General features: G+C 50.1%; 1 protein-coding gene across 1 annotated transcript in view; it reads left to right on the top strand.

Moving 5' to 3' along the window:
• The window catches only part of zbtb4 (zinc finger and BTB domain containing 4), a 32,607-nt gene that overhangs the window by 2,624 nt on the left and 17,101 nt on the right, over positions 1 to 12,882 (top strand). Inside the window, exon 2 of the mRNA XM_061235378.1 lies at positions 11,737 to 11,857. The gene's annotated coding sequence lies outside the window, so the exon portion shown is untranslated. The remainder of the gene's footprint in view (positions 1 to 11,736; positions 11,858 to 12,882) is intronic.

Below are 12,882 nucleotides of genomic sequence, written 5' to 3'. Positions count from 1 at the left end.
ACAGCCAGGCATAAAATTGAAAAACCAAAATAGAAATGATTCAGCAGTGAATTTTTGAATATTTTCCTACTAGTCCTACTGCCATTGCCCATGCCAAGCTTTATAACTGTGATACGGTTGTGGAATTATTCGCATTTTGTGATAAGCCACACCCACTGCAAATTCATTGGGTCAGCCACATTATCACATAACCACTCAAAAGGTAATACTGTCGTGTCTAGGAAATGACAGAGTCCAAATCTCTAATTTGTCGAAAAACATCTTCACGAGGGAAAAGACACCACGGCAGCAAGCTGTTCAGGAAAATCAGACTTTATTTAGCACAAGTGCATAAAGCCGGACCAAAAACATGGACCTGGACTGCCATTTTTACACCAATTTTATACACCGTTAAAACATCATTCTGGCCAATTACCCACACTGTTCTGATCTTAACTCCTCCTAAACCATCAGCTGACTTGGCAGCGCTACCTTCTCGGTTCTGAAACCATCGTGGCGAATCGCCCTATTGATTTCCAAAACAAAAAAGGATTTTATTTCATACATCTTGCTTTGTAGGCTGTATTTTTAACAAAATGGAATCATTAACATAGGAATCATGTAAAACACGGTGCTATTCACTATATAGTGTTTTCCAGAACTTTCTACGACCTATAGATCGTTTTTGGCACTTTTTGCAGCATAATAATCATTTTTGGTACTTTCCACTTCATATTAATTATTTTACTCAACTTTAGATTACCCCTCCGAGGAATCGCCACCTTAACGTGGTGGAGGGGTTTGTGTGTCCCGGTGATCCTGGGAGCTAGGTTGTCGGGGGCACTGTTAGCCCCCAGTAGGGTCTCCCAAGGCAAATTGGTCCCGGGGGAGGGGCCGGACTAAGAGCGATTCAAAGACTCCCATGACACGGCCACACAAAGACCCAGTTACCTCGCCTGGAAAAGGGAAACCGGGGCCCCCTGCTGGAGCCAGACCCGGGAGGGGAGCTCGTCGGCGAGCGTCTGGTGGCCGGGCCTTATCCCATGGGGCCCGGCCGGGCACAGCCCGAACTGGTCACGTGGGGTCGCCGCCCTGTGGGCTCACCACCTGCAGGGGTCGGCATCGGAGTCGGGTGCTTTGCCCAACGGGCAGTAGGCAAAGGCGGGGATCCGGGCGTGCTGATCCTCGGCGTCGCAGACTGGTTCTGGGGACGTGGAACGTCACCTCTCTGGTGGGGAAGGAACCGGAGCTAGTGCGGGAGGCGGAGCGGTACCAACTAGATATAGTTGGGCTCACCTCCACGCACAGTACTGGTTCCGGAACCAAACTCCTGGAGAGGGGCTGGACTCTGTTCTTTTCTGGAGTTGCTCAAGGTGAGAGGCGCCGGGCGGGTGTGGGGATACTCACAAGCCACCGGCTGAGCGCCACTGTGTTGGAGTTCCACCCGGGGAACGAGAGGGTCACTTCTCTGCGACTACGTGTCGCTGGGGGGAAGGCTCTGACTGTCATTTGTGCGTATGCACCAAATGGCAGTTCAGAGTATCCGGCCTTCTTGGAGTCACTGGGTGGCATCCTGGAAAGGGTGCCACCCGGAGACTCCATAGTTCTGCTGGGCGACTTCAACGCTCACGTGGGCAATGACGGAGAAACCTGGAGGGGGGTGATTGGGAGGAACGGCCTGCCTGATCTGAACCCAAGCGGTGTTTTGTTATTGGACTTCTGTGCTGGCCATGGATTGTCGATAACAAACACCATGTTCGAGCATAGGGTAGCTCATAAGTGTACTTGGTACCAGAGCACCTTAGGCCAAAGATCGATGATCGACTTTGTGGTCGTATCATCAGACCTGCGGCCGTATGTCTTGGACACTCGGGTGAAGAGAGGAGCAGAGCTGTCAACTGATCACCACCTGGTGGTGAGTTGGATCAAGTGCCCGGGGAGGCTGCCTGACAGACCCGGTAAACCCAAACGTGTAGTGAGGGTGAACTGGGAACGTCTGGCGGAGGCCCCTGTTCGCGAGGTCTTCAACTCCCACCTCCGGAAGAACTTCTCACGCATCCCGGGGGAAGCTGGGGACATGGAGTCCAAGTGGGCCATGTTCAAAGCCTCCATTGCAGAGGCGGCAAGCAGGAGCTGTGGCCAGAAGGTCATCGGTGCCTGTCGGGGCGGCAACCCAAGAACCCGCTGGTGGACACCAGCGGTGAGGGAGGCCGTCAAGCTGAAGAAGGAGGCCTTTCGGGCTTGGCTGGCCCGGGGGTCCCCTGAAGCAGCAGACAGGTACCGGGTGGCCAGAAGGGCTGCAGCTTCGGCAGTCGCTGAAGCAAAAACCCGGGTATGGGAGGAGTTCGGGGAGGCTATGGAGAAGGACTTTCGGTTGGCCTCGAGGAAGTTCTGGCAAACCATCCGACGACTCAGAAAGGGAAAGCAGGGCTTGTCTCAGGCTGTTTTCAGCAGGGGAGGAGAACTGCTGACCCGGATTGGGGATATTGTCGGGCGGTGGAAAGAGCACTTTGAGGAGCTCCTGAACCCGAACAACACGTCCTCTGTGGAAGAGGCAGAGCCTGAAGACTCGGGGGAATCTGCACCTATATCCCTGGCGGAAGTTGCTGAGGTAGTCAAAAAGCTCCTCAGTGGCAAGTCGCCGGGTGTAGATGAGATTCGCCCTGAGATGCTGAAGGCTCTGGACATTGTTGGGCTGTCTTGGCTGACACGCCTCTTCAGTGTCGCGTGGAGATCGGGGACAGTACCTGTAGAGTGGCAGACCGGGATGGTGGTCCCCATTTTCAAGAAGGGGGACCGGAGGGTGTGCTCCAATTACCGGGGTATCACACTCCTCAGCCTCCCTGGGAAAGCTTACTCTAGGGTACTGGAAAGGAGGCTCCGACCGACGGTCGAACCTCGGATTCAGGAGGAGCAATGTGGCTTCCGTCCTGGCCGTGGAACAGTGGACCAGCTCTTTACCTTGGCAGGGTTGCTGGCGGGGTCATGGGAGTTTGCCCATCCAGTCCACATGTGCTTTGTGGACTTGGAGAAGGCTTTCGACCGTGTCCCCCGGGGAACCCTGTGGGGTGTACTGCGGGAGTATGGGGTACCGGGGCCGTTGTTACGAGCCATCAGGTCCCTGTATAACCAAAGTGAGAGCTGTGTCCGCATTCTCGGCACAAAGTCAAGCACGTTTCCGGTGGGTGTTGGACTCCGCCAAGGTTGCCCCTTGTCACTGGTCCTGTTTGTGGTATTCATGGACAGGATCTCAAGGCGCAGCCGAGGTGAGGAGAGTGTCCGGTTTGGTGACCTCAGAATCGCATCTCTGCTTTTTGTGGATGATGTGGTTCTGCTGGCTTCATCGGACCGTGACCTTCAGCACGCACTGGAGCGGTTTGCAGCCGAGTGTGAAGCGGCCGGGATGAGAGTCAGCACCTCCAAGTCCGAGGCCATGGTTCTCTGCCGGAAAACGGTGGATTGCTCCCTCCGGGTTGGGAACGAGTCTTTGCCCCAAGTGAAGGAGTATCTCGGGGTCTTGTTCACGAGTGAGGGTAGAAGGGAGCGTGAGATCGACAGGCGGATCGGTGCAGCGTCAGCAGTAATGCGGGCGTTGCACCGGACCGTTGTGGTGAAGAAGGAGCTGAGCCGGAAGGCGAAGCTCTCGATTTACTGGTCGATCTACGTCCCAACCCTCACCTATGGTCACAAGCTTTGGGTAGTGACCGAAAGAACGAGATCGCGTATACAAGCGGCCGAAATGAGCTTCCTCCGTAGGGTGGCCGGGCTCAGCCTTAGAGATAGGGTGAGGAGCTCGGACATCCGGAGGGAGCTCGGAGTAGAGCCGCTGCTCCTTCGCATCGAAAGGAGCCAATTGAGGTGGTTCGGGCATCTGATCAGGATGCCTCCCGGGCGCCTCCCTTTGGAGGTTTTCCGGGCTCGTCCAACTGGGCGGAGACCCCGAGGGAGACCCAGAGCCCGCTGGAGAGATTATATATCTCTCCTGGCCAGGGAACGCCTCGGGATCCCCCAGGAGGAGCTAGAATGCGTTGCTGGGGAGAGGGACGCCTGGAATACCCGGCTTTGCCTACTGCCCCCGCGACCCGACTCCGGATAAGCGGGTGACGATGGATGGATGGATGGATGGAACTTTAGATTACACATGGGTCACTTATGCACTTCTAACACAAAACGTATCAGCAGTAAATCATTGAAAATATACAGTCATACTAAACATTTGATTAATATTCTCTTCTAATATTCTTTTCTAATATTCAGACATACTAAACATTTGATTAATTATTCTCTTCTAAGTGAGTAAATGTACATTGCATTCTTTGCTCTCATTTCAACAGTTTTCACTGTGGTTTCTTGCGTTTTCATAAGCTCAGCTATAATTAATGTTCTAGGTTCATTTGATTTGATAACAAGCAGCGTACATGGGATATATTGATTATAAGTCACTTGCATATAGATACACTTCTGGCATAAAACATCGAGAGTCCCGGAGAAACCAGCTGTAAAGTCATATCAGACACCCCGTGTCCTTGACTGTCTACATAGTTCAAGACGCCCCCCCCCCGGCAGCTGGCTCACTGTGTAATTCTAGCACAATCTAGCAGTTAATTAGTTTGAAACTATACAGGGTACATATACTTTAATATGGATATATTGATACACTTTTAGCATACATCGTCGAGAGTTTTGGAGGAACCAGCCTGCTCATCAAGGTGGAGTCTGATTTTGACTTGTGATTGTTTATCATGCTTTTAGGAGGGAGATCTTTTGTTCTGTGAATTTTCCCCTACAATACCTTCAAGTCTCTTGGTCAAACAGTGCGGGAGTTATAATTGTTTAATAATTGCAAATTCAATTAACCATTGTAGCGCCTAATAAGGATCAGCCAAGCAGTTAATGGAGGATGTTGAATTGTACTGGATGAGTAAGTGCAATACAAAATGGCAGCCAACCTGGCAAGAGTTTTGACATTAGCGCTCTCTTTTATTGATCTATCCATCCTCTGTAGTTAATTTGTGCTTTAAAACTATTAATTTTGCCGAAGATTACAAGCATGAATGGGACTGACTTGGGAGCTAGACAACTGAGAGAAACAGTGATACCGTTAACAGGATATTTGACTTTGGTATAACAAGTAATTTTGTAGAGCCTACCCATAGCATGTTTACATAGCGTGAATATTGGCAATATCAGCTGGCCCTTTTAACCTGTGAGCAATGTTACATATCATCTCAATAGTAGGACTATTTTGCAACATACTGTAGTTTTCCATTTGCGTGCACGATATACAACTTTACTTCTCAACTGCTGCATTTCTTTATTATAATTACTATATTCATGAAATGTATCCCCTCCGAGGAATCGCCACCTTAACGTGGTGGAGGGGTTTGTGTGTCCCGGTGATCCTGGGAGCTAGGTTGTCGGGGGCACTGTTAGCCCCCCAGTAGGGTCTCCCAAGGCAAATTGGTCCCGGGGGAGGGGCCGGACTAAGAGCGATTCAAAGACTCCCATGACACGGCCACACAAAGACCCAGTTACCTCGCCCGGAAAAGGGAAACCGGGGCCCCCTGCTAGAGCCAGACCCGGGAGGGGAGCTCGTCGCCGAGCGTCTGGTGGCCGGGCCTTATCCCATGGGGCCCGGCCGGGCACAGCCCGAACTGGCCACGTGGGGTCGCCGCCCTGTGGGCTCACCACCTGCAGGGGTCGGCATCGGAGTCGGGTGCTTTGTCCAACGGGCAGTAGGCAAAGGCGGGGATCCGGGCGTGCTGATCCTCGGCGTCGCAGACTGGTTCTGGGGACGTGGAACGTCACCTCTCTGGTGGGGAAGGAACCGGAGCTAGTGCGGGAGGCGGAGCGGTACCAACTAGATATAGTTGGGCTCACCTCCACGCACAGTACTGGTTCCGGAACCAAACTCCTGGAGAGGGGCTGGACTGTTCTTTTCTGGAGTTGCTCAAGGTGAGAGGCGCCGGGCGGGTGTGGGGATACTCACAAGCCACCGGCTGAGCGCCACTGTGTTGGAGTTCCACCCGGGGAACGAGAGGGTTGCCTCTCTGCGACTCTCTGAGACTCCATAGTTCTGCTGGGCGACTTCAACGCTCACGTGGGCAATGACGGAGAAACCTGGAGGGGGGTGATTGGGAGGAACGGCCTGCCTGATCTGAACCCAAGCGGTGTTTTGTTATTGGACTTCTGTGCTGGTCATGATTGTCGATAACAAACACATGTTCGAGCATAGGGTAGCTCATAAGTGTACTTGGTACCAGAGCACCTTAGGCCAAAGATCGATGATCGACTTTGTGGTCGTATCATCAGACCTGCGGCCGTATGTCTTGGACACTCGGGTGAAGAGAGGAGCAGAGCTGTCAACTGATCACCACCTGGTGGTGAGTTGGATCAAGTGGCCGGGGAGGCTGCCGGACAGACCCGGTAAACCCAAACGTGTAGTGAGGGTGAACTGGGAACGTCTGGCGGAGGCCCCTGTTCGCGAGGTCTTCAACTCCCACCTCCGGAAGAACTTCTCACGCATCCCGGGGGAAGCTGGGGACATGGAGTCCGAGTGGGCCATGTTCAAAGCCTCCATTGCAGAGGCGGCAAGCAGGAGCTGTGGCCAATAGGTCATCGGTGCCTGTCGGGGCGGCAACCCAAGAACCCGCTGGTGGACACCAGCGGTGAGGGAGGCCGTCAAGCTGAAGAAGGAGGCCTTTCGGGCTTGGCTGGCCCGGGGGTCCCCTGAAGCAGCAGACAGGTACCAGGTGGCCAGAAGGGCTGCGGCTTCGGCAGTCGCTGAAGCAAAAACCCGGGTATGGGAGGAGTTCGGGGAGGCTCTGGAGAAGGCCTTTCGGTTGGCCTCGAGGAAGTTCTGGCAAACCATCCGACGACTCAGAAAGGGAAAGCAGGGCTTGTCTCAGGCTGTTTTCAGCAGGGGAGGAGAACTGGGATATTGTCGGGCGGTGGAAAGAGCACTTTGAGGAGCTCCTGAACCCGATCAACACGTCCTCTGTGGAAGAGGCAGAGCCCAAAGACTTGGGGCAATCTGCACCTATATCCCTGGCGGAAGTTGCTGAGGTAGTCAAAAAGCTCCTCAGTGGCAAGTCGCCGGGTGTAGATGAGATTCGCCCTGAGATGCTGAAGGCTCTGGACATTGTTGGGCTGTCTTGGCTGACACGCCTCTTCAGTGTCGCGTGGAGGTCGGGGACAGTACCTGTAGAGTGGCAGACCGGGGTGGTGGCCCCCATTTTCAAGAAGGGGGACCGGAAGGTGTGCTCCAATTACCGGGGTATCACACTCCTCAGCCTCCCTGGGAAAGCTTACTCTAGGGTACTGGAAAGGAGGCTCCAACCGACGGTCGAACCTCGGATTCAGGAGGAGCAATGTGGCTTCCGTCCTGGCCGTGGAACGGTGGACCAGCTCTTTACCTTGGCAGGGTTGCTGGCGGGGTCATGGGAGTTTGCCCATCCAGTCCACATGTGCTTTGTGGACTTGGAGAAGGCTTTCGACCGTGTCCCCCGGGGAACCCTGTGGGGTGTACTGCGGGAGTATGGGGTACCGGGGCCGTTGTTACGAGCCATCAGGTCCCTGTATAACCAAAGTGAGAGCTGTGTCCGCATTCTCGGCACAAAGTCAAGCACGTTTCCGGTGGGTGTTGGACTCCGCCAAGGTTGCCCCTTGTCACTGGTCCTGTTTGTGGTATTCATGGACAGGATCTCAAGGCGCAGCCGAGGTGAGGAGAGTGTCCGGTTTGGTGACCTCAGAATCGCATCTCTGCTTTTTGCGGATGATGTGGTTCTGCTGGCTTCATCGGACCGTGACCTTCAGCACGCACTGGAGCGGTTTGCAGCCGAGTGTGAAGCGGCCGGGATGAGAGTCAGCACCTCCAAGTCCGAGGCCATGGTTCTCTGCCGGAAAACGGTGGATTGCTCCCTCCGGGTTGGGAACGAGTCTTTGCCCCAAGTGAAGGAGTTCAAGTATCTCGGGGTCTTGTTCACGAGTGAGGGTAGAAGGGAGCGTGAGATCGACAGGCGGATCGGTGCAGCGTCAGCAGTAATGCGGGCGTTGCACCGGACCGTTGTGGTGAAGAGGGAGCTGAGCCGGAAGGCGAAGCTCTCGATTTACTGGTCGATCTACGTCCCAACCCTCACCTATGGTCACAAGCTTTGGGTAGTGACCGAAAGAACGAGATCGCGTATACAAGCGGCCGAAATGAGCTTCCTCCGTAGGGTGGCCGAGCTCAGTCTTAGAGATAGGGTGAGGAGCTCGGACATCCGGAGGGAGCTCGGAGTAGAGCCGCTGCTCCTTCGCGTCGAAAGGAGCCAATTGAGGTGGTTCGGGCATCTGATCAGGATGCCTCCCGGGCGCCTCCCTTTGGAGGTTTTCCGGGCTCGTCCAACTGGGCGGAGACCCCGAGGGAGACCCAGAGCCCGCTGGAGAGATTATATATCTCTCCTGGCCAGGGAACGCCTCGGGATCCCCCAGGAGGAGCTAGAATGCGTTGCTGGGCAGAGGGACGCCTGGAATACCCGGCTTTGCCTACTGCCCCCGCGACCCGACTCCGGATAAGCGGGTGATGATGGATGGATGGATGGATGAAATGTATTTTTTTTAAATGAATCTCACTAAATATAAAAATATATTGAATGTAGTCATGTATGCTTCTACTTGGCATTGGGTCTCAGTCCATTTCACAACAAAGTTGTCTTTTTGTCCAATCTTGCATGGTCTAGTTAGCTGAATTGGTTGTGGGAATAAATCAATAAATACAAATGAAGACTATGTAATGACATCCACCCATGGTCTATGCAGGTGTAATTTTCAATGGCAGTTGATGCCCTGGTTGACTTAAATTGCTTGACTTAAATTTTGGTCAAGCACTTTATATGCATGAGAAGTCTGTATGGTCTGGAACTGTTGATAAATGCAGAATTGAGGAAGATGGATCTCTAATCCTGCCCAAATGCAAAGAGAAGAGCATATAAAAGGAAAGAGGGAGACCCAATTGTCTCCTCATTGCAGAGGGCTGTTGCTTCTTCCTGGAAAAATCTGGGTGCTAAATATGCTTGATTCCAACTCCTGTTGCAATCGGCTTAGTATTAATCTGTGCTCCGCTGACCGAGCCAAGTCTGGGCTGAGCAGCGCCATGGAGTCCTCCTCCCCTCCCCTGAGTCCTGCCCCCGTCTCTGTTTGTCTGCACCCCCCTTCCCCCCCCCGTCCCTCTACCTCTCTGTGCTAGCCCCACCTCCCCCCCCCCCTCCCCCACAGCTGCCGTCACCAACATACGCAGGCCACTCGGATCTCCCTCTGTCCGACCACCTCCCTCTCTCTCCTTGAGTCTGCCACTCTCTTTAATTCAAGCTTTTTTTCTCTTTTCTTTTCTCTCGCCACCGTTGTTGTGTTTCCCCCTGGCACGCTGCCACTGTCTCTGACCATCTGCCTCTCCCTCGTTCTTTCTCTTTATCTCTCTCCTGATGTCAGCGCTATTTTTTTTTTTCTTCTCTTTTCTGTTCATTGGGGAGTGATTTCATTTAGAAGCTCCCTCTGTCCTTCCTCCCTTTCCCTTTGTCCATACTCCTTTCCTTCTCTCCCTCGTTGTCTTGCTCTCCAGCTCATCCCTCTGTCTTTCCCCTCCCCTCTCTTCCCGATTCTCTCTTTCCCTCTCCCTTCCTCTCCGTCTCTCTCTGTTTCCGTCAGGTTCAAATTCAAGTAGCCTCTATTTAAAGAGGCGTGACGGGAGAGCTAGGGTGTTGACAATGCATTTAAAGATACAGAAGAGAAACATGAAACACGACACGCACGGAAAATGGCACCATAAAATATCTACGTGAAGCTACGCGCAGTTCATCCTGTTCTATTATAACACAGGCCTTTCTTTCTTCACTGCTGAACATGAGAAAAACAACCCTTGGCCTTATCTGACAATTATAGCCCCCTGCACAGCTCTCTGCCTGTTCTGCCCCCCATACAGTTACACACACCACCACTAGTACCCCCCCACCCGAATGGAACACAAACACAACAGGGTGCTCATACATATCCGCGCTCCCCCCATCCCACCCCTTCTCGGTAGAGCATGCCTGAGTAGCTGCCGGGAGATGAAGAAGCTAATTAATTTGATTTAGCCGTTCTTTCCCTGGCAGCGGAAAAATGCCCACCCCCCCCCCCCATCAGGCACCCCTCCCTGCTGATTTTCCGCCCATCCCTTCCAGTCTCTCTTGGCGACTCGCTCTCCTTTTTCCTCCTCCTGTCCTGGTCCTTCCTCTTTTCCACTTTGGGCCTATATTTTAAATATAATTTCTTGATTGGTTCCCATTTGCCTGTCGCCTATCACTCTGTCTCTTTAAAAACGTTGCGAGACGGCCCTTGTTCTCTCATAGTCACAAGCTGTCAAAGACACAACGTAATAGTCCAGTTTACACCTCCCTGGCCCCAGCACTGTGAATATGTAGCACACTCAATACGTGACATGACTTGGACTCTGACTAAAATGCAACATCCCTATTCAGAATAAGTTGGTGCTCATTTCTTGATGCTTCAAAATGGAGGCAGTATAGCGCACCATGGTCTACTGTTTAGGGAACAGCTAAACAAAAATAATAGTGTTTTCACAGTGTTGTTTATATTTATTACATGAAAAAAATGTTTACATACATTCCTCGTATGTAACATGTGGATGCAAAACAAATGAACTGAACAACAACTCTATTGGAGGGAAATGTATTTATACATTTATACAAAATTGCTTTTAATCAACTCAAACATGTTACAATAAAAAAAATCTGTTTTGTTTCCAACAATTTAGATTTTTTAATAATGCCTATTAAAAAAATAGTGATTCTGAGACTTAGTTCAGGATGTTGCTGTAACAAGGTGGGCTTTGATATTCAGAATTGGGAATATGTTCATTAAATTTCATGCAGATTTGTGCATGAAATTTGTATGTTCATTAAATTTCATGCAGATTTGTGTCATACAATATACTGTTAGTTCTAAGTTTAAGGTGCATTTTACCATACGACATAATAATCCAGAATTAATATTGATATGTGTTGTAGTAAACGTTGTTTTGAAGTGCTACAAAACAAAGAAACAATAATTTAGATAGTATGTCTTGCCCATGATGGTTTATAGTCTTGAATAATGGTGCCCTATTAAGAGTGAGCAGTGTAAACAATCAAGTCCCCTCTTTTTTTCTCCACAGTTTAGAACAGCCACTGCAGACCCAACCATACCTGCAAGAGCAGCACTGTGCTCTCTGAGCTCGTTACTGTTTTCCACACAACAGGCCACACATTACTACAGGTCAATTAACAACAGTAATTTAAGAAAACCTGGCCAGCTTAAACTCAGTTTGGCCTTGGCTGGACAAGGCACATTATGTGCCGGTGCTGCAGATTCCTCTCCTTATTGGTAGGCCGTAACTGCAATCGCTAAGCCATGGGACCCAGTCTGTGCTCGCGACAAGTGCCTTTACTGAATGATGCACTTAGGAGTCCATTTTTGGGATTTGATCGATTGGTGTGTATGTTTTGTATGCATGTCTGTGTGTTTGCAGATAAGTGTGCATATGTATGCATATGAATGCTGTGTGTGTGCGTGCGCATGCTTGTGTGTATGTGTGTGTTTGCATGTGCGCACGCATATGTGCATGCACATATGTGTGGGCATCCATATCTGCTAGTGTGTGCATTTGTGTGAATGTGTGTGTGTGTGTGTGTATGTGCATGTGCCTGATTGACAGTTTGAGGTTTTTCCATCTCTGTGTAGGGCTGTGTTTTGGATGCAGTGAATAAGGCCCTATCTGACATCTGCATGGGGCAGTTCTCTCACTTAGCCCTCTCCAAGACCATCAAATTCCTTGCTGTGAGAGCCCCCTCTATACAACCAGGTCAGACTGTCTCCTGATGTCTTTTCTCAATATACCAATGCCCTGTGATTACACCCTGCCATAGACAGGCTATGGGTTCATTAGTCTGATGTTGTGAGGGGATACCACATTATCTATGCTTCAAGGCATTCCATAATTTGTTTGCAATTTGTTTGGGTTGAGCAACTGTCGATATGTTAAAACCAAAAAGGGTAGAGTGGTATTGTTTAACTGAGGCACACAAAATATATGATCAATAGTTGTTTTGTATTTTATGTGCTTGTGAGTTCTGTGAAACACTCTAGTCTCTCACTTGTCTATTCTGCTTGTATTTTTTAAATCCTTAATGACATAATATTATTATGTATGTCCACAACTTTAGTAGTAGATGTATGGTAGCACAGTGAACTTCCTGATTATTCGCAAGTGTGTATTGCATAAAAATGTATTAAAAAAATGAGATGTGATGTTTTTAATGGGAGCGGAAAATCTGTACCTTAACCAAATTTTCATTATTTGATTGCAAATATAAAATTGTTGAATTCCAAAGCCAAATGTAGGAAAAAATATGTCTTTGTCCCAAGGCTTATGTGTCTATGTGTGTGCTATATTCCGCGAATTATTGGCACCCCTGACTGTCAATGCACAAAAAAATATATAGAACATAATTATTGAGATAAACTCAAAATGCCAACATATGGAAAATACTGTACTTTATTAATGTTTCAATAGAACAAAATCTATGTTCTGTAATGTCCATCTCAGGCACCGGTATAGTACAGATAAAGTAGAGTATGTTTCACATGATGCATTTTGAATTTATCGCAACAATTATGTTGGTCATTTTTTAAGTATGTTATATACAATCAGTGAGAACTTTATTAGACTTAGTTTTTAGACTTTTTTTTTTAGGTTTTCTATTGCTGCAGCCTATCCACTTAGAGGTTTGATGTCTTGTGTGTTCTGAGATGCTATTCTGCATACCACTGTTGTAATGCATGTTCATTTGCGTTACTGTCACCTTCCTGTCAGCTTTGACCAGTCTG

The sequence above is a fragment of the Conger conger genome, chromosome 3 (genome assembly GCF_963514075.1).
Source record: "Conger conger chromosome 3, fConCon1.1, whole genome shotgun sequence".
NCBI classification, from domain to species: Eukaryota; Metazoa; Chordata; class Actinopteri; order Anguilliformes; family Congridae; genus Conger; species Conger conger.
This window is presented reverse-complemented; position numbering and strand designations above follow the sequence as displayed.